The sequence below is a fragment of the Leuciscus leuciscus genome (assembly GCF_965113295.1).
Source record: "Leuciscus leuciscus genome assembly, chromosome: 2".
NCBI lineage: Eukaryota > Metazoa > Chordata > Actinopteri > Cypriniformes > Leuciscidae > Leuciscus > Leuciscus leuciscus.
Genome location: NC_138726.1, coordinates 20,240,451 through 20,265,934, shown reverse-complemented (window position 1 = coordinate 20,265,934; position 25,484 = coordinate 20,240,451). Strand labels below are relative to the sequence as shown.

The 25,484-nt window shown below is 37.4% G+C and overlaps 1 protein-coding gene and 1 long non-coding RNA gene across 3 annotated transcripts in view; both read right to left on the bottom strand.

The window, feature by feature from the left end:
• The window catches only part of trmt44 (tRNA methyltransferase 44 homolog), a 188,757-nt gene that overhangs the window by 112,660 nt on the left and 50,613 nt on the right, over window positions 1-25,484 (bottom strand). The window lies entirely within an intron of this gene.
• On the bottom strand, window positions 17,694-24,263 carry LOC309486717. The gene is made up of 2 exons (XR_014201657.1): window positions 24,025-24,263; window positions 17,694-18,096 (listed from the first exon to the last, which is right to left on the bottom strand). It is a non-coding gene; the product is annotated as an uncharacterized lncRNA (long non-coding RNA).

Below are 25,484 nucleotides of genomic sequence, written 5' to 3'. Positions count from 1 at the left end.
TGTAAAAATGCTTATAACTTTTGAAAACATTGTTCAAATTTTGATTGCTTTATGTCATTATGTTCCTTGGCTTATGACAATTCCGACGATATCTCATTTGTCATTTTGCAACAATGTGACTGTCCGCCATATTGGAGCAAATGAAAAACAGTTTTTTCGCTACTCCTCCTTCAAATTTTGCTCAATTTTGCCCAAAATTTGATCAGATGATCTTTGGATCAAGCCGCACAGGAATGACTGAACAGATTTTTGATATTCGCTACCGTTCCCGAGATATTCATCTTCAAAGTTGACCTAGCCTGTGTTTGTTGCCTTATGCTAGTTAGCTTACCATAATAATTGGTTAGAATGCTAACCAGATACCATTCTTTCTAATGTGGCTCTTCAGCTACCAGGATAACCATAAGCTACATTAGCATTAAGCTAGCTTAACATGCTAATCTCGTTTACTTGTATTTTGTCTGCTTATTCTTACACTGAAACCTCTCCTCTGCAGCTTTGTAAAACATGTCCTCTGGGTGGCGCAATCTGTTCAACCATGCGTCATGAATCCCGAACCATTGTGGTCGTGGGTTCGAGACCAGTGTGGGGCAACTTTGAAATTGTGTATAAATTGTCATTTGAACTCCTTTATTATCTGGATAAGAGCTGTACTAATGTTTCTTACACTGGGATCAGAAATAAGTGTATTTATTTCTACATTCTGTATTCATTCTCAACAGAACTTATGTTCATTTTGATTTCATCCTCTCTGTACTTCTGAACCCATCTGTTCTTCATGTACATTCTATTTCTGCTGTTTTTGCTCTTCTGGCTCCGCATTGCGCAACAGCCCTACTGTGCTGCAGCGGCTTGGCCCCGTATTGCTGCTTGCAGCTATATTTATTATTATTCTTCTTCTTCTTCTTCTTCCGCCAATGGAAGTCTATGGCAGCCCTATGAACAGTACATAGGAAAATGATGAAATTTGGTACACTTCTAGTGATGCTAATGAATAGTAATTGGACCAATTTTTGAGCCTCTAGGACCAACTCTATAGCGCCACCACCAGTTCAAAATTTCAACATTTAAATGGTTATAACTTTTGAACCCTTTGATCTAGAGATATGAAACGTAGTACATCTGATTCCTCCTATCATTGTGATCACAACTAATATCTTACATTAAGACTCCGCCCATTACAGTAGTGGCCATTTTGAAAAGTACAGTATTCTGTTTTTTGGCTACTCCTCCTTCAAATTTTGTTAAATTTTGTCCAAAATTTGTTCAAATGATCTTTGGACTGAGCCGCACAGAAATGACTGAACAGATTTTTTTTATTCATCTTTGTTCAAAAGTTATGTTGTCGCAAACTTAACGAGGTCGACCCAAAATTGGTTTAGAGTCTGTATCTCGGCCAAAGTTTGATCAATCGAAACGAAAATTGGTTTGCTTCATCGGAAGCTGGTCTGAGGGTCCATGCCAAAGTTGGGAATAGCGCCACCTACGGGTCATGAGATATGAAAAAATGCTATTTTGGTCAATAACTTTTGAACAGTTTGTCAGAAAATAATAAATGTGGTATCTATGGATTCCTTGGGTCATACCGAATCCGTGGATACCGATTTTACCAGGATGAGATTTACCACGTGTCCGCCATTTTGAATTTTGTCACAATTTGCAATAACTTTTAAACTATTTGACATATCTTCACAAAAATTGGTAGGGATGATCGACACCATGTCCTGAAGGTACCTGAGAAGTTTGAACACAGCGCCACCTAGTGTTCCAGAGGTATAAGGTATTTTGCAAAAATGCTTATAACTTTTGAAAACATTGTTCAAATTTTGATTGCTTTATGTCATTATGTTCCTTGGCTTATGACAATTCCGACGATATCTCATTTGTCATTTTGCAACAATGTGACTGTCCGCCATATTGGAGCAAATGAAAAACAGTTTTTTCGCTACTCCTCCTTCAAATTTTGCTAAATTTTGCCCAAAATTTGATCAGATGTTCTTTGGATCAAGCCGCACAGGAATGACTGAACAGATTTTTGATATTCGCTACCGTTCCTGAGATATTCATCTTGAAAGTTGACCTAGCCTGTGTTTGTTGACTTATGCTAGTTAGCTTAGCATAATAATTGGTTAGAATGCTAACCAGATACCATTCTTTCTAATGTGGCTTGTCAGCTATCAGGTTAACCATAAGCTACATTAGCATTAAGATAGCTTAGCATGCTAATCTCGTTTACTTGAGCTTGTGTGCTTATTCTTACACTGAAACCTCTCCTCTGCAGCTTTGTAACACATGTCCTCTGGGTGGCGCAATCTGTTCAACCATGCGTCATGAATCCCGAACCATTCTGGTCGTGGGTTCGAGACCAGTGTGGGGCGACTTTGAAATTGTGTATAAAATTGTCATTTGAATTCCTTTATTATCTGGATAAGAGCTGTACTAATGTTTCCTACACTGGGATTGGGAAATAAGTGTTTTTTTCTACATTCTGTGTTCGTTCTCATCAGAACTTCTGCTCATTTTGATTTCATCTGTACTTCTGAACCCATCTGTTCTTCATGTACATTCTATTTCTGCTGTTTTTGCTCTTCTGGCTCCGCATTGCGCAACAGCCCTACTGTGCTACAGTGGCTTGGCCCCGTATTGCTGCTTGCAGCTATATTTATTATTATTATTATTATTATTATTCCGTAAATGGAAGTCTATGGCAGCCCTATGAACCGTACATAGGAAAATGATGAAATTTGGTACACTTCTAGTGATGCTAATGAATAGTAATTGGACCAAATTTTGAGCCTCTAGGACCAACTCTATAGCGCCACCACCAGTTCAAATATTCAACATTGAAATGGTTATAACTTTTGAACCCTTTAATCTAGAGACATGAAACTTAGTACACCTGATTCCTCTCATCATGCTGATCACAACCAACACCTTACATTAAGACTCCGCCCATTACAGTAGTAGCCATTTTGAAAAGTACAGTATTCCGTTTTTTTGCTACTCCTCCTTCAAATTTTGTCCAATTTTGTCCAAACATGTGCTCAAATGATCTTCGGACTGAGCCGCATAGAAATGACTTAACAGATTTTTTTTATTCATCTTTGTTCAAAAGTTATTGTGTCGCAAACTTAACGAGGTCGACCCAAAATTGGCTAAGAGGCTGTATCTCGGCCAAACATTGATCAATCGAAACGAATATTTGGTACACTTCATCGGAAGTATGTTCTGAGGGTCCATGCCAAAGTTGGGAACAGCGCCACCTATGGGTCATGAGATATGGAAAATGGCTATTTTGGCCAATAACTTTTGAACAGTTTGTCAGAAAATCATAAATATGGTATCTATGGATTCCTTGGGTCATGCCGAATCCGTCGATACCAATTTTGCCAGGATGGGATGTACCACGTGTCCGCCATTTTGATTTATGTCATAAATTGCAATATCTTATAAACTATTTGACATATCGGCACAATAATTGGTAAGGATCATCATTAGCCTGGCCTGAAGGTACCTGAGAAGTTTGAACACAGCGCCACCTAGTGTTCCAGGGGTATAAGGTATTTTGCAAAAATGCTTATAACTTTTGAAAACATTGTTAAAATTTTGATTGCTTTATGTCATTATGTTCCTTGGCTTATCACAATTCCGACGATATCTCATTTGTCATTTTGCAACAATGTGACTGTCCGCCATATTGGAGCAAATGAAAAACAGTTTTTTCGCTACTCCTCCTTCAAATCTTGCTAAATTTTGCCCAAAATTTGATCAGATGTTCTTTGGATCAAGCCGCATAGGAATGACTGAACAGATTTTTGATATTCGCTACCGTTCCCGACATATTCATCTTCAAAGTTGACCTAGCCTGTGTTTGTTGCCTTATGCTAGTTAGCGTAGCATAATAATTGGTTAGAATGCTAACCAGATACCATTCTTTCTAATGTGGCTCTTCAGCTATCAGGATAACCATAAGCTACATTAGCATTAAGCTAGCTTAACATGCTAATCTCGTTTACTTGTATTTTGTCTGCTTATTCTTACACTGAAACCTCTCCTCTGCAGCTTTGTAAAACATGTCCTCTGGGTGGCGCAATCTGTTCAACCATGTGTCATGAATCCCGAACCATTGTGGTCGTGGGTTCGAGACCAGTGTGGGGCGACTTTGAAATTGTGTATAAATTGTCATTTGAACTCCTTTATTATCTGGATAAGAGCTGTACTAATGTTTCTTACACTGGGATCAGAAATACGTGTATTTATTTCTACATTCTGTATTCATTCTCAACAGAACTTATGTTCATTTTGATTTCATCCTCTCTGTACTTCTGAACCCATCTGTTCTTCATGTACATTCTATTTCTGCTGTTTTTGCTCTTCTGGCTCCGCATTGCGCAACAGCCCTACTGTGCTACAGCGGCTTGGCCCCGTATTGCTGCTTGCAGCTATATTTAGGGGCCAAGCCCCGAAGGGGCAAGGCACCTATTGTATCTGTTAGTTTTCTTATTATTAGGGGCCAAGCCCCGAAGGGGCTGAGGCACCTATTGTATCTGTTAGTTTTCTTATTATTATTCCGTAAATGGAAGTCTATGGCAGCCCTATGAACCGTACATAGGAAAATGATGAAATTTGGTACACTTCTAGTGATGCTAATGAATAGTAATTGGACCAATTTTTGAGCCTCTAGGACCAACTCTATAGCGCCACCAGCAGTTCAAAAATTCAACATTGAAATGGTTATAACTTTTGAACCCTTTGATCTAGAAAAATTAAACTTAGTACACCTGATTCATCTCATCATGCTGATCAGAACCAATATCTTACATTAAGACTCCGCCCATTACAGTAGTGGCCATTTTGAAAAGTACAGTATGCAGTTATTTCGCTACTCCTCCTTCAAAATTGGTCTAATTTTGTCCAAACATGTGCTCAAATGATCTTTGTACTGAGCCGCATAAAAGTACTGTCCCCGATTTTTTGCTATACTGGAAAAAAAAAAAGTTATGATGTCGCAAACTTAATGAGGTCGACCCAAAATTGGTTCAGAAGCTATAGCTTGGCCAAACTTTGATCAATCGAAACGAAAATTGGTACACTTCATCGGAAGCATGATCTGAGGTTCCATGCCAAAGTTGGGAACAGCGCCACCTATGGGTCATGAGATATGGAAAATGCATATTTTGGCCAATAACTTGTGAACGGATTGTCAGAAAATTGTAAACTTGGTGTCTATCGATTCCTGGCGTCATGACGAATCCGTGGATATTGATTTTGTCATGATGGGATGTACCACGTGTCCGCCATTTTGAATTTTGACATAATTTGCAATATCTTTTAAACTATTTGAAATGTCTTCATCAAATTTGGTATGGATCGTCATTAGCATGGCCCGAAGGTACATGAGAAGTTTGATCACAGCGCCACCTAGTGTTCCAGAGATATCATTGTTTTTTGAAAAAACGCTTATAACTTTTGCTAACATTGCTTGAAATTTGATTTCTTTATGTCAATGTATTCCTTGGCTTATGCCGATTTCAACGATATCTCATATGTTATTTTTCAACAATGTGACTGGACGCCATATTGGAGCGAATGTAAAACAGTTTTTTTGCTTCTCCTCCTTCAAAATTGGTCTAATTTTGTCCAAACTTGTGCTCAAATGATCTTTGGACCGAGCCGCATAAAAGTACTGTCCCCGATTTTTTTGCTATACTGGAAAAAAAAAAGTTATGATGTCGCAAACTTAATGAGGTCGACCCATAATTGGTTCAGAGGCTGTAACTTGTGAACACCATGTTGGATGACCATTAAAATTGTGTTGATTCTTGCATTGTTCTAATATTTTGCTCTGCATTGCGCTAAAGCGGCTTGTTTTGATTTCATCCATAAGTACTTCTGAACCTATCTCTTCTTCATGTACATTCTATTTCTGCTCTTTTTGCTCTTCCGGCTCCGCACTGCTGTTGATGCTTCAATGCTCAAACTGAACCCTCTCCTCTGCTGCTTTGAAATTCACGTCCTCTGAGTGGCGCAATCTGCTAAACCATGTATCTCGCATCCCGAACCATTCTGGTTGTGGTTTCGAGTCCCATGTGGGACGACTTTAAAGTTGTCATTTAAATTCCTTCCGGCTCTGCACTGCTGTTGGTGCTTAAATGCTCGCTGTGCTTCATTTACATTTATATTTAATTTCTGCTGTTTTTGTTCTTGCGGCTCTGCACTGCTGTTGGTGCTTAAATGCTTGCTGCGCTGCTGTGCTTGATGTACATTTACATGTATATTCAATTTCTGCTCTTTTTGTTCTTCTGGCTCCGCACTGCTGTTGGTGCGTAAATGCTTGCTGTGCTGCTGTAATTGATGTGCTTACAGAACTTGCTGTGCTTGATGTACATTCAATTTCTAATGTTTTGCTCTTCTGGCTCCGCATTGCGCTACAGCGGCTTTTGCTTGCTGTGCCTTGCAGGGCTTGGCCCCGTATTGCTGCTTGCAGCTATATTTATTATTATTATTATTCCGTAAATGGAAGTCTATGGCAGCCCTATGAACCGTACATAGGAAAATGATGAAATTTGGCACAGTTGTAGAGATGGCCATGAATAGTAATTGGACCAAATTTGGTGTCTCTAGGACCAACTCTATAGCGCCACCACCAGTTCAAAAATTCAACATTGGAATGGTTATAACTTTTGAACCCTTTGATCTATTCTATAGAAATGAAACTTAGTACACCTGATTCCACTCATCATGCTGATCACAACCAATATAGTCCATTAACCCTCTGGGGGTCTAAGGTGTTTTTGGGGTCCTTGAGATGTTCTGACATGCCCTTACATTTGTGCTTTTTTCAGTTGCTTATAAACATATTAATGGCAAAGGTGTAATTACACTCTATTTAGCACAAACAGGGCTACCATAATATGTGAGCAACATGTACATGTTTGTATTTTTGAGAAAATAATGTTTATGCATGGTTATTGAAAAAACTAAAAATGAAAATTTCTGAAATAAGGCCACAAAACACATACTAAATATGTGTCAATAAGACTTCTGAATAATGCATTTTGTCGCCTAGAGTTTTTTCTTCAAAATGATGTGAAAATCATCGTACCTAATCATTCACATAAAACAATACATTGATTTAAATTTTGAAAGACACTTTTTGTTTGGAAAGGCAATATGCGGGTGGGCGTGGTTCACACCTGAGGAGACAATGGGCCTGCATAATGAGGCTGCATACTTAATTAGCCTTTCATTCAGGTGTGTGACTGAGCCATGAGAAAGAATGCAAGGACAATATATATATATATATATATATATATATATATATATATATATGTGTGTGTGTGTGTGTGTGTGTGTGTGTGTGTGTGTGTGTGTGTGTGTGTGTGTGTGTGTGTGTGTGTGTGTGTGTGTGTGTGTGTGTATCTTCGATTCTCTGCTTATTTTTCATTTTTACCTTCTCACAAATCTGTATTTTATCTAGACGAGTTAATACTCTAACTAACAGCCGCGAGTGGAAATTATTATTATTATTATTGCTGTTTAATTGCACTTAAGTATTGGCTTTTAGCAGTTTCGATTTGGGACATTTTCGCTTTATTGCCTTAATTGCTCGGCGACACAGCAACTGGACAAATACGTATATAAATAGAGAGGAGTTTCATATCACAGTCGGGGACTAGCAGTCAGTTAGTGAACGCGGCGAGAGCGCGCAAGTGGTTTTTTCGAAATACACCAGTTCTGCTGTAATTCAGTATTGTATTTGACTCAAGGTAAGTGTATCTTCGATTCTCTGCTTATTTTTCATTTTTACCTTCTCACAAATTTGTATTTTATCTAGACGCGTTAATACTCTTACTAACAGCCACGAGTGGAAATGATTATTATTATTATTGCTGTTTAATTGCACTTAAGTATTGGCTTTTAGCAGTTTCGATTTGGGACATTTTCGCTTTATTGCCTTAATTGCTCGGCTATGGAAGAAAAATAATGTCAAATGTTTTTGAAATAAAAAGCCTGTTGAATTGCCCTACTTGAAAAAAATAGCCATTACATTAACCATGCTTGCATTTGAATGCATTGTATTTTTAGGGCTTGCTTTTTTATGGGCTGAAATTCAACATGGTTGAATATTTAAGCCATTTCAAACACATTTTCATTATTAAAAATTCAATAATCCATATTCACCTTTCATATTTCACTTCCAAAATATTCAAACTGTTTAAAAATACAACCTATAATATTCAACAGGCATTTTTCGGTCCATTTTTTTTCGCTTTGCAAATTCGCTTCCACAAATTCAGTGGTTCAAATTCGACAGTAAATTCAACATTGACGTCCAGGAACTGCAGGAAAAGCAGTAGATTGCCGAGCATACTCTCCATCTGCTGTTAGTCGATCTCACCAGCAGGGGGTGCAAGCGCGCGTGTTGTTGACGAAGACCAGCAACACTTAGAACAAGCCATTCATTCATAAAACTCATTTACAGCAATGTAAGTGTATTTGTGATTATTATGAAGGCGGTTTTATGTTAAATTCAATGTCTTCACGGTTACTTTTCCTGTGTAGCCTATATGCATCTTTCTCTACCGTGAACGAGATTATAATGTTATTCCCCGATGCGGATATACAGATCCAATGTTACATTTTTGAGGTTGACATATATTTCTCTTGGTTGTTTAGTTGCCTTAACTTTATATTGTGGCGATGTGCTGCATGCAGGCTATTAGGGTTTTCCCTCAATACTTCAGGATTCCCCTGCTGGACATTCAAAACTCTTAACGTAGCTAATATAACTAATACAATGATATTAAAAACCAAACGCAAGTCCAGCTCCAGATGGACTCCGAATAACGCGCAAAGTTTAATGCTGAGCGTTTCCCAGTGATAGACTGGCATAAAGTTGGCTTGACGTTGGACATTCGCACATTTAGGGACCGTCTCTAAAGTGTATACGACTTTGGTATACACGTTTCTAACTTCGATAGCATTTGAATAGAACGACTTACAGTCATAAAACCAACTGTAAAGTGTTTATTTAGTGTCAGGTATACTGCGCACCCTTTGGATTTTTGATTCAAATAAATTCAAGTTTGCTATTTAAGTTAGAAACGTGTATAATGTTGCATGCAACTTTGGAGACGGTCCCTAAATGTGCGAATGTCCAATGTCAAGCCAATTTTACATTTATTAGGCTACATTTAGTCATTTAGCAGACGCTTTTATCCAAAGCGATTTACAGTTCAACTAACAATAGGACAACAATATGCAAGTGCTATGACTCTTCCCAGTTTAAAGTTTAAACTAATGCAATACACGTAGGCATAGCTTACTATACTATATACTATACTTTAGAGAGAGAGAGAGAGAGAGAGAGAGAGAGAGAGAGAAAAGAGAAAATAAAGTGTTAGTATTAATTGATCAAGTGTTGATTTTGTGCCAGTATATCACGAAACGCTCTGCATGAACCTTTGCGCGTTAAGTTCATATTCTTAGTCCATCTGCTTGCCTGTAGCCTATAGCCTACATCTCCAATAAGGTGCGAGTTTGGTCTTTTATATCACTGTATTAGTCCATAAAGCTATGTTAAGCGTTTTGTCCCGACGGAAGGGGAATCCTTGAGTATGAGGTATTGAGGGAAACCGATTATAATCCCGTTCATGGTAGAGAAAGCTGATGACATGTAGGCTACACAGGGAAAGTAACAATGAAGTTATTGAATGAAACATAAACACACCTTTTGTGTCTTTATCATCTTTTCCGCATACTGACACAGATAATCATTTTCATTTTATGAATGAATGGCTTGTTCTAACTGTTGCTGGTCTTCGTCAACAACACACGCTTTTGCACTTCCTGCTGGTGAGGTCGACTAACAGCAGATGGACATTATGCTCGGCAATCTACGGCTTTTCCTGCAGTTCCTGGATGTCAATGTTGAATTTACTGTCGAATTTGAACCACTGAATTTGTGGAAGCGAATTTGCACAGCGAAATAAAATGGACCGAAAAATGCCTGTTGAATATTATAGGTTGTATTTTTAAACAGTTTGAATAATTTGGAAGTGAAATGTGAAAGGTGAATATGGATTATTGAATTTTTAATAATGAAAATGTGTTTGAAATGTTTTTAATTGAAATATTCACAGCTTAAATATTCAACCATGTTGAATTTCAGCCCATAAAAAAGCAAGCCCTAAAAATACAATGCATTAAAATGCAAGCATGGTTAATGTCATGCCTATTTTTTTCAAGTAGGGCAATTCAACAGGCTTTTTATTTAAAAAACATTTGACATTATTTTTCTTCCATACTCGGCGACACAGCAACTGGACAAATATATAAATAGAGAGGAGTTTCAGATCACAGTCGGGGACTAGCAGTCAGTTAGTGAACGCAGCGAGAGCGCAAGTGGTTTTTTCGAAATACACCAGTTCTGCTGTAATTCAGTATTGTATTTGACTCAAGGTAAGTGTATCTTCGATTCTCTGCTTATTTTTCATTTTTACCTTCTCACAAATCTGTATTTTATCTAGACGCGTTAATACTCTAACTAACAGCCGTGAGTGGAAAATATTTTTATTATTATTGCTGTTTAATTGCACTTAAGTATTGGCTTTCAAGCAGTTTCGATTTGGGACATTTTCGCTTTATTGCCTTAATTGCTCGGCGACACAGCTGTCCTCACTCAGGCAGTGACAGACCTCCGTGAAGTTGGCACCCCATAAAACGAAATAATTTCCAAAACTATACCATTCGTTTGTGCTGATTTGTGCCGCAAAAACGAAAGTTTGTGCTGGTTTGGTGTTTGAGATATTGAACATAATTTTTTGGGTTGTGTGACGTCACTCTCCACCCCATGTCCTTCAAATCGCTCCAAACCGGTGTCATTCGTTTGTGCTCGGTTTGTGCTGGTTTGTGCCGTTAAAACAAACACTGTATCTGTTTTCCTTTCGCAGATATAACAAATTTAATTCAGGACCTGTGACGTCACTCTCCACCCCACCTCATCTAAATCGCACCAAACCGGTGTCGTTCGTTTGTGCTCGATTTGTGCTGGTTTGTGCCGTTAAAACAAACACTGTATCTGTTTTCCTTTCGCAGATATAACTAATTTAATTCGGGGCAGTGACGTCACTCTCCACCCCACCTCCTCTAAATCGCACCAAACCGGTGTCGTTTGTTTGTGCTCGATTTGTGCCGGTTTGTGCCGTTGAAAGAAACATTGCAACTACGATCCCCTCTTAAACATTAAAAAATAAACTTTTTAAGTACAATTACATAACTGTCCACCCCATATGGTCCAAATCGTTGCAAAACTGTGCCGCTCGTTTGTGCTCGATTTGTGCCGGTTTGTGCCGTTACGATGAACATTGTATCTTTTCCCCCTCCTTAGAAATAACACATTGGATTCGTGACAGTGACGTCACTCTCCACCCCATACCGTCCAAATCGCCCCAAACCGGTGCTTTTTGTTTGTGCTCGATTTGTGCTGGTTTGTGCCGTAGAAAGAACCATCATAAATGATTCCATTCTTTAGACATCACAAAATCTTTGGAGGAGTAGTGACGTCAAGCAAGCAAGCCGCGCTCTCCATCCATCTCGTCTACAAACCTGCCTGGTTCGTTTGTGCTCGCACAGGGCCGCAGCTGTCAGTGTTCTTTTCTTTAGATATGGAAATGTTTTATTTTAGATTTGTGCTATTGACATTTGGTCTTTATATAATCACCAATGCACTGATATGTAATGTAGGCCTACTGTCACTACTCTGGCTGTAAGCTACGTGTGACTGATGCTTAATTTTGTATTAAAATAAAATAAAATAACCAATAAAAAAAAATTTATTTAAAAAAAATTGTGGAGTGTCTTTTTCTGAATACTTTTAGCAGCTTACAGTGCCGGTTTGTGCTGTAAAAGTTTCGTTTGTGCTGCTTCGGTTTTTTAGATATTAAAATAATATTTTTTTGGTCATTCTGAGGTCACTCAGCCCACCCACATGCTCCAAATTCACCCAAAATAGGCTTGTTCGTTTGTGCTGGTTTGTGCCGGTACAATTTTCGTTTGTGCTGCATCGGACTTTAACATATCAGACACTGAATGAAAGCGAATTATAGATGGTGACTTCACCAGCCCCCCACCTGCTCCAAATTCACCCCAAACATGCTCAATCGTTTGTCTTCGTGTGTGCTGCAAAAAGTATATAGCCTATATATATTTTTTTTTTTTAACAGTAGCTAGTTGAAGTAACAAGGTAAGACCGAAACGGCAAACCAAATCACAGTATTCATAACTGTTATTTATCCTGTGCGTTTTCAACTTTTAACGGAGTAGGCTACTGCGGATCACAGGATGTGTGCAATAACACAAACTCCAAGGTAGGCTAAGTGTTTTACTTATATTGTTTTGTTAATAACATGAACGTTGTCATAAATACACGCACCATAATCTGAATTTTTAGCATCATTACTCCAGTCTTCAGTGTTATGAATTTGATTCTAACAGCTCTAATGTGCTGCTTAATATTGTTCTTTTTTTTCTGGAAACCATGATATACAACCATTCAAAGGTTTTGGTTGAATAGTATATAAAAAAAATTATAATTTTATTTAGCAAGGACGCATTAAATTAATCAAAAGTGAAAAAAAAAAAATCACGGTTTCCACAAAAAATATTAAACATAAAAAAAACCCACGCAATGTGTATTAAACATTGATAAAAAATAAGAGCCTTTCTTAACTGAGCAGTGAGCACCAATAATAATTGAGCACAAAATCAACATCTTATGATTTCTAAAGAATAATGTGACATTGAAAACTGGAGTAACTGGAGGACATTACAGGAATAAATTACATTTTAATCACATTAAAACAAAAAATATCTAGGCTATTTATAGGCTAATCATTTTTCACAATATCAGCAGTGTTGTGCAAGTTACTTCCAAACTGTAATACATTATAGATTGCTTTGTTATAGGGCTGTAACGATTCCTCGATTAAAGTCGAGTACTCGATTTAAAAAAATCCTCGATTGCAATTTACCCGTGTCGAGTAACCGGCAAAATACCGGAAGTAGTGTTGTCAAAAGACCCGGTACTTCGGTACCAAGTCGGTACTCATTTTTTTTTAAACGTCACGGTACCAGGTTTTCTCAAACCCGGTACTTGATGCGCGTGCATGCCCGAAGCGCGTGCAGTTGCGTCCTCTTCATAAAAGCGCTGATGGCGATCGGCGGTGCTGCTGCTGATGTGGTGCTGATGTTTTTTTTGCGCGTGCAGATACGTTATTTCAAATGGCGCGCGGCAAGCGCGCTCATAATAGAAGCGGCGCGCTCGCTTTTCCATGTGCGTTCACGGATGTATAGCAACGACAGACGCCACGGGAGTACAAACGCTTGTGCGAACTGCGCTCTCCATGACGACGAGGAAGTGTGACATAGGCCTATTAATTGATTTCTAGCCCTTGCATTAGCTTTACTACTAGATATATTTATGGAGATGAGAAATAAAAAGCCGTCATTAATATCAGTCCGTCAGAAAAGCAGTTATAGTCTTATTCTTGGCTGGATAACTCTTAGCAGGTTTAAAAAGCCCTTTTAAAGTTAAATATGAATACAGTTTTGGATTAAATAAAAGTATAGTCAAGTCAAATAAAATATATTTTATCTCCTGTATAGTTTGGTAATGCTACAATAAGATACCATTCATTAACATCACTTAATGCGTTATCTAACATAACACATTGAGTGAACAATATATTTTTACAACATTAATTAATGTTTGTGAATGTTATTTAATACAAAACACTTGATTGGTCATGTTTGTTCACTTCATTCATTGTGCATTAAATAATGTTAACAGAAATAATGTTAACTTTTGATTTTAAAAATGTATTTTTAAATTAACCCCTAAAGGAGAATAATTGCGACAGTATATAACTATTGTAATTAACTATTTGTTAGGTCATTTTATCTAATGTTATCTAACAAATGGAATCTTATTGTATAGTGTTTTTAATACTACAGTTTCCATCTTTGTGATATACACTTTAATATAATTATGTAAATTTAATCTAAATTAAGCTTTGGTACCGAAATTGGTACCGAGAACCGTGGATTTTCACTGGTATCGGTACCGAATACTGAAATTTTGGTACCGTGACAACACTAACCGGAAGTGGCGCATTCCACAGACGAGAGTCCATGAACCGCATTACACAGTTTTCTAAGGCTACGCGATATATTTAACTGTTTACAATCATGATATTGTGAAATCACAAAGGCTAAGATTAAGTTAAATAAATATATGCGCTGTTTTTTTTCTCCCACAGAGAAGCATGACGGTTGAATTATTTACATGCGTGCAGATTGTGTTAAAAGTAGGCCTACCTCAGCTCCGTTCACAGTAAACGCTGCTCCACACGTATACTCAGTCTCTGCATGTGCTGTTTGTTTAAGTTTCCAATAATGTGCATTTGGGAACGCAAAACCCCGGACGCGTGTTTCATAGTAACTTACTGTCATCATTTATATGCGTGGAGCGTCTCGGGTTTCTCAAACTCCATCTTTGCATGCTGTGAGTTTGTGTGGCTTATAACGTTCATCTGCACGCAGTCTGCGCCGTTTCACAAGATTCGTAATGCAGCTCATTTATAAATCTTCGCCAACACAGGAGAATACATAAGTATGTTTCTGAATATATTCAGAAATATATTCGCAATCGCATATATTCTCATGTGCGAATTGTTGTTCATCGCGATTTCAAAATAGAAGTTTAACCCTTGCACTGCTTGCATGTTTTGACGTGCACATGTTCTTTTCAAGAAATTACGGCAGCTGTTGCATTTCTATCGTACAGAAGTGACCAAATATGAAAGATTAAGTTGACATTTGAATTAAATGTTATGTTTATTAGTTATCATATATTTTACATGGTGTATTTTAACAGCGTTGTTCAATAAAACCCATATGATTACTTTGATACTTTATTTGAACCAATAACTATTGCTTGTTATTGTTATTTGGGTAACACTACAATAAGGCTCATTAGTTAACATTAATGTATTAATCAACATGAACTAACAATGAACAATAGCTACATCTGTAACTAACATTTGTTCATAAAAAATAAAGCTGTTCATTGTTTGTTCATGTTAGTTCATTACATTAATGTTAACAAATACAACCATTAATTTTAATTATGTATTAGCAAATGTTGAAATTAACATGAACTAAGATTAATAAATGCTGTAGAAATAAATATTGTTCATTCTGAGTAACTAACGAACCATATTGTAAAGTGTTACCATTTGTCTTTAAGTAATTTTAAAGGCTGTTGTTCACTTGGATCTATTTTTATTACCACAATTTTTTATCCGATTACTCGATTAATCGATGGAATAATCCGTAGAATACTCGATTACTAAAATAATCGATAGCTACAGCCCTACTTTGTTACTTTTATTTAAAAGTAATTATTTACCTTACAATATTAGGCTGTCTCAGAATTGTAATGCATTAGCTACTCCTGTATTACTTTTGAGTTACTTTCACCAAAATAACTACAGAAGTAGAACTTAACATTCTAAAATGACTAGGGCTGTAACGATATGCAATATGAAGCCGAAATCCCGACATTCAGATGCACGAACCTGTGTCGCGGTGTGAGAAGGCAGAATCCCGACATTCAGATGCACGAACCTGTGTCGCGGTGTGAGAAGGCAGAATCGCGACACACCCTTTCCAACTCCCAGAGTTATCCTTCCCGTCCAGATCCAATGCTACCACATCTTCAAATTACTATTATTTGAAGTTAACATTATAAAATACATAGACTTGCACTACAAAAATAGTTGAGGATAAATTCTTTAAAATTGGTCAATTCCAGCGTTATGGACGCGACATTTGCAAGTCAAAACTTGAAATATAAATTATCAGAAAATGTACTTAATACCAATATATTGAAACGTCTGTTTATATATCCATAGGCTTCTCCCTTAATAAAGGAGTCCAGACATTAGAAAAATATCAGTCTACTCATGCGTTTTATATTTAATATGAGGGAAATAGCCTAGACATGCATGTGCGTTACATTTTTTTTAGTAGGCTAATTCTATGAATTACACTGCAAACGAAAAGTAATATTACCACCGGATGAAGAAACATTGGCTCTCCGCAGAACATAAATTATTCGTTTTATTTTATTTTCGTGTTTGCATTTATGAGGAAAAAACAATGTTACGGACAGCACAGTTCTCCGTTACGGACATGACCGCTCTGAAAGCGGCACTATAAGACTGCTTTAAAACTTCCACAGAGACCTCAAACAGAAAGCACAAAGCCTTTCTTTAAGGTGAAATTCGTTTTGTATTAATTGTATCTTAATTTTAAGCAACGTTTAATCAACCAATTGCCAGGATTTAATAGGCAAAATAAGAAGTAAATAGGCCTATATCAGACAATAGATAATCAGGACATAGAGGCGCTTGGCGCCTGATCTGCAGCTGGTCTCATAAATGGGGGAAAAGATACAATGTTCATCGTAACGGCACAAACCGGCACAAATCGAGCACAAACGAGCGGCACAGTTTTGCAACGATTTGGACCATATGGGGTGGACAGTTATGTAATTGTACTTAAAAAGTTTATATGGGATCGTAGTTGCAATGTTTCTTTCAACGGCACAAACCGGCACAAATCGAGCACAAACAAACGACACCGGTTTGGTGCGATTTAGAGGAGGTGGGGTGGAGAGTGACGTCACTGCCCCGAATTAAATTAGTTATATCTGCGAAAGGAAAACAGATACAGTGTTTGTTTTAACGGCACAAACCAGCACAAATCGAGCACAAACGAACGACACCGGTTTGGTGCGATTTAGATGAGGTGGGGTGGAGAGTGACGTCACAGGTCCCGAATTAAATTTGTTATATCTGCGAAAGGAAAACAGATACAGTGTTTGTTTTAACGGCACAAACCAGCACAAACCGAGCACAAACGAATGACACCGGTTTGGAGCGATTTGAAGGACATGGGGTGGAGAGTGACGTCACACAACCCAAAAAATAATGTTCAATATCTCAAACACCAAACCAGCACAAACGTTCGTTTTTGCGGCACAAATCAGCACAAACGCAGCACAAACGAATGGCATAGTTTTGGAAATTATTTCGTTTTATGGGGTGCCAACTTCACGGAGGTCAGTGACAGCACTATATCTCTGTAGTCTGCGCGCTGTCGCTCCACCGAGCGAGGACACCAGGAAGGCACTTAAGTATCTTCTTCTCCCTTTCCTCTCCCACTTTTATCCTTTTCCTCCTTACTCAACATGTGCTTTCAATACATCAATACTGTTATCTCTCGGCAACGCCCTTTCATCATTCACAAAAGGCAGCGCAATACTGCTAATCTGCGTCCCATTCTCTCATCCAGTCTGGGAGGGGTGGGGGTACAGGGTTTCTCATTTCTAACAATTGGAAATACTCAGCGCTCTCTTCTCTATGCAACAACAACTCATTTGAATATCATGATATTACACTTACAACTCCCATTAAGATCCATATTGTAGTCATTTGTCGCCCCCCAGGTCAGCTGGGTAACTTCGTAGAGGAGCTGGATGTGCTGCTGTCCTCTTTTCCTGAGGACGGCACCCCACTTGTAGTCTTTGGTGACTTCAACATTCATCTTGAAAAGCCACATGCAACTAGAGATGCACCGATTGATCGGCTGGTGACCGGAATTGGCCGATTTTCACGTGATCGGCCGTGACCGGCGACCGGCCGGTCAGTCTGACAAATGCCGATTTTATGCCGGTCAAATGCACTCGGGCGCCGCATGATTAACATCGCGCAACATCAGCATCACACGTGCACACGGAACTCACATGTAGGAAACCTCATGAATTACGTCCGTTCAGACCGCAAACGCGTATTTTTTTTCGCCGTGCATGTTAATCAATGAGTGCATTCACAACGGGAGCGGGAGCAGCGCGTGAGCGTCAAGCAGGAGCGTCGCGAGCAGTGAAGCGCGTGTTTCGGCGCCGAGTCTATTTGCTGCACTGCTCACGCTCAATTAAAGGGAAAGCACACTTTTGATGGACAAAATAGCCTTAATAGGGTTTCACAAAAAAAGTGCCCAAAATGCACAGAATTTGCGTGTTTTAACCCTCTGAGGTCTGAGGGGTTTTTGGGGTCCTTGAGATGTTCTGACATGCCCTGACATTTGTGCTTTTTTCAGTTGCTTATAAACATATTAATGGCAAAAAAAAATTACACACTATTTAGCACAAACAGGGCTACCATAATATGTGAGCAACAAGAATGTACATGTCTGCATTTTTGAGAGAATAATGTTTATGCGTGGTTATTGAAAAAACTAAAAACTAAAGTTTCTGAAATAAGGCCATAAAACACATACTAAATATGTGCCAATAAGACTTTTGTCTAATAGATGTCATTGCCTAGTGTTTTTTCTTCAAAATGATGTGAAAATCATCCTGCCCTTATCATTCACATAACACAATACATTGATTTGAATTTTGCAAAGCACTTTCTGTTTGGAAAGGCAATATGCGGAGTGGGCGTCAACGATCATGCATATTTAGTGGTTCACACCTTAGGAGACAATGGGGCCTGCATACTTAATGACCCTTTCATTCAGGTGAGTCACTGAGCCACAAGAATTATGGAGCTTATAATATGACAAAATGATTTGAATTTGAATTGTGTAAATTTGAATTATTTGCAAGTGTAATCTAACTAAATTGAATTTTAGGTGGTAGTTTAAATAGTTCTGAATTTGATTTGTTTTAAACGAATATTGAACGTTTGAAATTTAACAAATTGAAATGTTTTTATGGCTGAATTTTATAGACATGTATTTTCAAACAGCTAGTTTTTTTGTTCTGAATTCGTATAGTGCAAATATTCAGTTTAAAAAAATACAGATTCAAGTTTTCAAGATGAAGAAATTCGGAACTTCAAATTCAGTTTTCTAAAATTCAAGTTCAAAAATTCAAGTTCAAAAATTCAGATCTTACAGAAAGTAGGTCACAGGTCATCCACAGGGAAGAGTAAAGGATCTCAGATAAGTCGAACAGAGCATTTTGGCTGCACTGCAGTAGTTTTCTGCCGCAAACGCGGTGGTGGTTCAAGAGAATCCGTGTATCTTTCGTTCAGTCGTTTTTTTATTTAATATTAAGAGTAGAAAAATGAGAAAACAGCTTGAGTATTAGATTTCTTCTAATATTCTAGTAATAATAGTCCGCTGCAGCAGTTGCACGGAGCTTACAAAACGCGTGTATTGCAACTATAGGCTACATTTAATTTTCTCATCAAACAACTAGACTAGCGAATGGCTCGGCACAACAGAAGACCCTAGAAAGGGCTTTCTCTCTGTGTAGACCAGCAGTTGGTCTGAATTTGCCTATTTTCTCGACTGTATAGGCTAAGTCACGTTTTATCATGAAATACGCTCTGATTTATTCCAAAGTGACTCAGGCATATATAATGCATTTAATGTTAAATAATCTAAATGTTGACTTTCAAAAGTAGGCGCGCCAAGAAGGCTAGTCTCTGTATTTTGGTTCATTTTTGGTGAGCGCCAGAAAGATCTAAAGAGACCGAGACGCGCTAAAGCAGCGCATCATGTTGTTTTATTTATTTTTCAATGGCATGATATTTTGTAGTCATTTTGAATGTACACAAATAAAAATATACATTTTACTGTTTCGGATGATGTCATATTATCTGTATGACTAAATAACAAAGTATTAAGTTATTTCCCAGCAGTGGAACAAATCCAAGTGATGGCGCTCGCGCATCGCGCTCTCACACAACATAGTATCAGTTCTGGCGTTGCTTCATATCGCAGACTGTTCATTATCAAAATGAAACACAGTCAACCAAACATATAAAAAGTTATTCTGCATAATTTAATTGGTCTGTTGTACAATATAAAGGGCAAGCTGTGCCACACACAGTCCCACTCCAAACATTTCCCTTGCTGTGAAGACGCTGATTTAGCCTATAGGCCTACGTGTATTTTGGGACTCGACTGAAGTATGAAGCCTTCTTTATATTAATAGTTAGCATCCACATGTTACATTGCAATGAAAACTTTTGACTGAATGAGAGATGCGCGACCGTTTCGATTTAAATAAATTTGTTTAGGCTTGGCGTTTATAAAGGGCACAATATAGGCTATTTTTATAGTCTGTAGCCTATATATTATTTTATTATAGCCTAGCCTACATACTTATTTTTCATTCTTGTTGTTTTTTGCATTCATTTGTCATAAGGGAAAGTAAAATAGGCAACACATAGCCTACATGTTAATAGTGTTTATCATGTAAATGCTGTATTTTATTTACAGGTCTTTTACACTATTGCTGAATAGGCTAATATAAAAAAAAATACAAATAATTATGACGCCTTTCTCTCTCAACATGATCCAGTGTGACTTGCACTCATGTGCATGCGACTTATTTTCTGGCAAATACGGTCAGTTAAAAAATGTTGCTGTATTGTTACAAAATGCATAGAGTGGAGACCATTTGGGCAAAAAAACTAATAAACAAAAAAAAAACATATTGTGTTCATTACCCCCACCCACATTTGGGCTTAATCACTGTTATTATTAGGAAATGTATTTAGGTGTAGACAAAATCAGTTATGTTTATTTATAAATATGAACGTACCTCGCATTTCCCGGACACTAGCCGTAAGTCTACTTCTTTGGCCTATTTTTTTTAGCTGGCCAGTTCTCAAAATCTGTGTGGAAAAGCTGCGGAGCGAGGAGAGAACGCACAATGGCTTTGCTTTGGAAGTTTTTTTTTGGAAGTTTTTTTTTTGAAAGTTTAGTTGCCAGAGAAAATAACACACCGTTTTGTTTAACATCAATTGATACTCAATATTAATTAAATAAATAAATATAATGTCAGAGAATGCACAAAGCGCATCCTTTTGAGATGTAAATTATAATACATTTTAATAAAACACACAAGGCCTACATCATAAAACTCAGAAGATTATGTATTTTAATATATTATATTATAATACAAATAAAAAGGCGTCATACTTCAGTCGAGTCCCAAAATACACGTATAGGCTAAATCAGCGTCTTCACAGCAAGGGAAATGTTTGGAATAACAAGTAGGACTGTGTGCGGCACATCTTGCCCTTCATATTGTACAACAGACCAATTAAATTATGCAGAATAACTTTTTATATGTTTGGTTGACTGTGTTTCATTTTGATAATGAACAGTCTGCGATATGAAGCAACGCCAGAACTGATACTATGCTGTGTGAGAGCGCGATGCGCGAGCGCCATCACTTGGATTTGTTCCACTGCTGGGAAATAACTTAATACTCTGTTATTTATAGTCATACAGATAATATGACATCATCCGAAACAGTAAAATGTATATTTTTATTTGTGTACATTCAAAATGACTACAAAATATCATGCCATTGAAAAATAAATAAAACAACATGATGCGCTGCTTTAGCGCGTCTCGGTCTCTTTAGATCTTTCTGGCGCTCACCAAAAATGAACCAAAATACAGACTAGCCTTCTTGGCGCGCCTACTTTTGAAAGTCAACATTTAGATTATTTAACATTAAATGCATTATATATGCCTGAGTCACTTTGGAATAAATCAGAGCGTATTTCATGATAAAACGTGACTTAGCCTATACAGTCGAGAAAATAGGCAAATTCAGACCAACTGCTGGTCTACACAGAGAGAAAGCCCTTTCTAGGGTCTTCTGTTGTGCCGAGCCATTCGCTAGTCTAGTTGTTTGATGAGAAAATTAAATGTAGCCTATAGTTGCAATACACGCGTTTTGTAAGCTCCGTGCAACTGCTGCAGCGGACTATTATTACTAGAATATTAGAAGAAATCTAATACTCAAGCTGTTTTCTCATTTTTCTACTCTTAATATTAAATAAAAAAACGACTGAACGAAAGATACACGGATTCTCTTGAACCACCACCGCGTTTGCGGCAGAAAACTACTGCAGTGCAGCCAAAATGCTCTGTTCGACTTATCTGAGATCCTTTACTCTTCCCTGTGGATGACCTGTGACCTACTTTCTGTAAGATCTGAATTTTTGAACTTGAATTTTTGAACTTGAATTTTAGAAAACTGAATTTGAAGTTCCGAATTTCTTCATCTTGAAAACTTGAATCTGTATTTTTTTAAACTGAATATTTGCACTATACGAATTCAGAACAAAAAAACTAGCTGTTTGAAAATACATGTCTATAAAATTCAGCCATAAAAACATTTCAATTTGTTAAATTTCAAACGTTCAATATTCGTTTAAAACAAATCAAATTCAGAACTATTTAAACTACCACCTAAAATTCAATTTAGTTAGATTACACTTGCAAATAATTCAAATTTACACAATTCAAATTCAAATCATTTTGTCATATTATAAGCTCCATACAAGAATGCAAGAGCAACAGTTGGAAGCATCTCAATTATTATTTTTTTTCCACATAGTGTGCTTGCAATTTGGCCTATAATATCCAAGGAAAACATGTCTAGTAATTGTGCAGTTAATTCTCATACTGTATTTTCAGTTTTGGAATATTTATCCTCTCCCCAAATTTGTCACTAATAAAACACAATAAAAATTATTTAAAGAAAAGGCTTATTACCTTATTACCTTTTAATAGTTTGTTTACATCTACCTTGTAAATATATTTTTTTATTAAAAAGGTTACAATTACAACAACAATTCAAGTGTAATCTTTCTTTGTAAAAACTAAAGTATACATTTTATCATACATATTTCAAAGTTAAGGATTTGATTGATTATTTGATTACTTTATTTTTGACAAAACATACTATATTTAACATGAGCAAATATTGGCAAACAAATATTGGCTTATTTGAGTTGGCAGATATTTTACAGTAAAAATGTATAATCTATCCAAAACTAATCAACGAAATGTTGTCTTTCATATGTCTGTAACATAGGTCTTTCGTTTTTATTATAAGAAATATAAATGTTAATTTGCAGTTTAATACGTTGCTTATACAAATACATTTTATTTCAACATTTCAGTAGATTTTTACTCAGTATAGCAATACAGTTTGCTAAAACCGAAACATTCATTCACAAACAGAAACGCCTGACTGTAACGTTGTTTTTATGAAATATTAGGGCATATAAATGTTAATTTTCAGTTTACTCATCTCAGTATAGCAATACAGTTTGCTAAAACATCATCATTCATTCACACAGAGACGCAATTTAAATTTAAACTGTCTTTTTGCGAGCTGTGATAAACAGCGCGCATCTCTGCGGCTGCCGTTCATTCATTCACAGAAACGCGATTAACTTGAGAAGGAAAAAAAACTTACTACATATTCGGATCCTCTCTCCTGCAATACCCGCACTCTGAGGTAGATTTTCCATTATTATTATTCCTCACAGCGCTGCCAGATGGTGTAAACACGTAGGCTACAATGATATGATTAAACTTGTGTTTCCTCGAGCTGATATGGGGGCGTTCACAGGTTTGCCTCAGTAATTTGCGTTTGAATAGCGCGCGCTCTCCGTGGGCGGAGTCACATTACCTTTGAATGAGCTCTAATGAGCTCGACTGGAATCGCTCTCTTTTAACACAGATTTCACAAGATGAGAATATTTTTTTTTATATAAATTACCTCATTTTAAAGAAGTGAATTCAAGCTTCATGCCTGTGTGACTGTATGCCTGTTTGACTCAGTATTCGTTGAGTTATTGTTCATTTTCGGACGCGTTTCAGAATGGTCTTCACTGACAGAGAGAAGGCAGAACTCGCATCACGTTTATTTTTCTTTATTTGGCAAAAAGCACAACACTTTGTTTTTATTGTGAGTATACACAAAAATAATACACATTTAACAGAATCGATTGATGTATGAAAATTGCTTGTAATATCAAAGTCAACAGAGCAAAATTAATTTCTTTTGAACTGAACTGAAAAAAATCCAGCAAAACGCGTGGGCGCGTTTGTCGACCTCAGAGGGTTAACAAGAACTGGAGTAGGCTATGTCATAAAAGGAAACGAAGACTAATATTTATATAAAATGTACCCATTTAAACTTGTTTTATTATTCAGTTTGTACAAGTGATTGCAATAGGCCTGTGTGTGTGTGCTTTGAGAAATATCTTTATACTGCAAGGCTATATTTATTTTTTATTTTTTTATAGGCCTATATTATTTTATTGCCATTCCCTGTTTTCATAAAGATGTTTAGTTTGCTAAATACATATATAAAAAAAACTATTGGATATTGAATGTGAAAAGGAAATGGTTCTTCCATAACACTGCACTTGTGTGTGAATTACCCACACCTGGAGTAATTTCTATAGTTCTATTTTATAGCGTTTATCTGTTCAAAAAAATATGTACTATGCAAATTGTAAAATGTTCTATTACAGAGAAGATATAAAATAAATATTTGTGTGTGCTGTAAAGTGGTTAGAAAAAATTAAATCGGAATCGGCTAAAATCGGTATCGGCAGGTCAAACTTAATGAAAAATCGGAAATGGCCCAGAAAATTGTAATCGGTGCATCTCTACATGCAACAGACTTCATCTCTCTCCTAGCCTCTTTCGATCTCAAACGGCTCATCACCACAGGTACTCACAAATCAGGCAACCAACTGGACCTGGTTTACACACGTAACTGTATCACAGACAACATTTTGGTGACACCTCTCCATGTTTCAGATCATTTCCTCATAACTTTCAGTCTACAACTCTCTACCCCTGCACCACCAATCCTCCCACCAGTCACTTTCAGACGAAACCTGCGCTCACTTTCTCCCGCCAATCTTTCCTCTGCCGTGTCATCTTCTCTTCCCTCACAATTCTCATCTCTGGATGTGAATACCGCAACGGATACCTTATTCTCCACTCTAACCTCTTCTCTAGACAAAATCTGCCCTCTCTCCTCCAGGCCTGCACGCGCTACTCCCTCTAACCCCTGGTTATCTGAGGTTCTTCGTGAACATCGGACCGAACTCAGGGCAGCAGAGAGGAAATGGCGCAAATCAAAAGACACATCTGACCTGAGTATGTATCAATCTCTCCTCTCTTCATTTTCTGTTGATGTTCATGCTGCAAAATCTTCCCACTTCCACAACAAGATCAAAAGCGCCTCTAACTCACGATCACTCTTCAAGACATTCAACTCTCTCCTCTGTCCACCTCCACCACCACCAACCTCCTCTTTAACTGCTGACGATTTTGCTAACTTCTTCACCAACAAAACAACAACTATCAGCAGTCAGTTCTCAGCTCCACACACACAGGAATAACCAATAACCTTCTCTCCTCCTTCTCTCCGCTAACCAAGGAAGAAGTATCTAAACTTATTATGTCCAGTCATCCTACCACCTGCCCTCTAGACCCTATCCCCTCACACCTTTTACAAGCCATCTCTCCCACACTTCTACCAGCACTCACACTAGAGCTGCACGATTCTG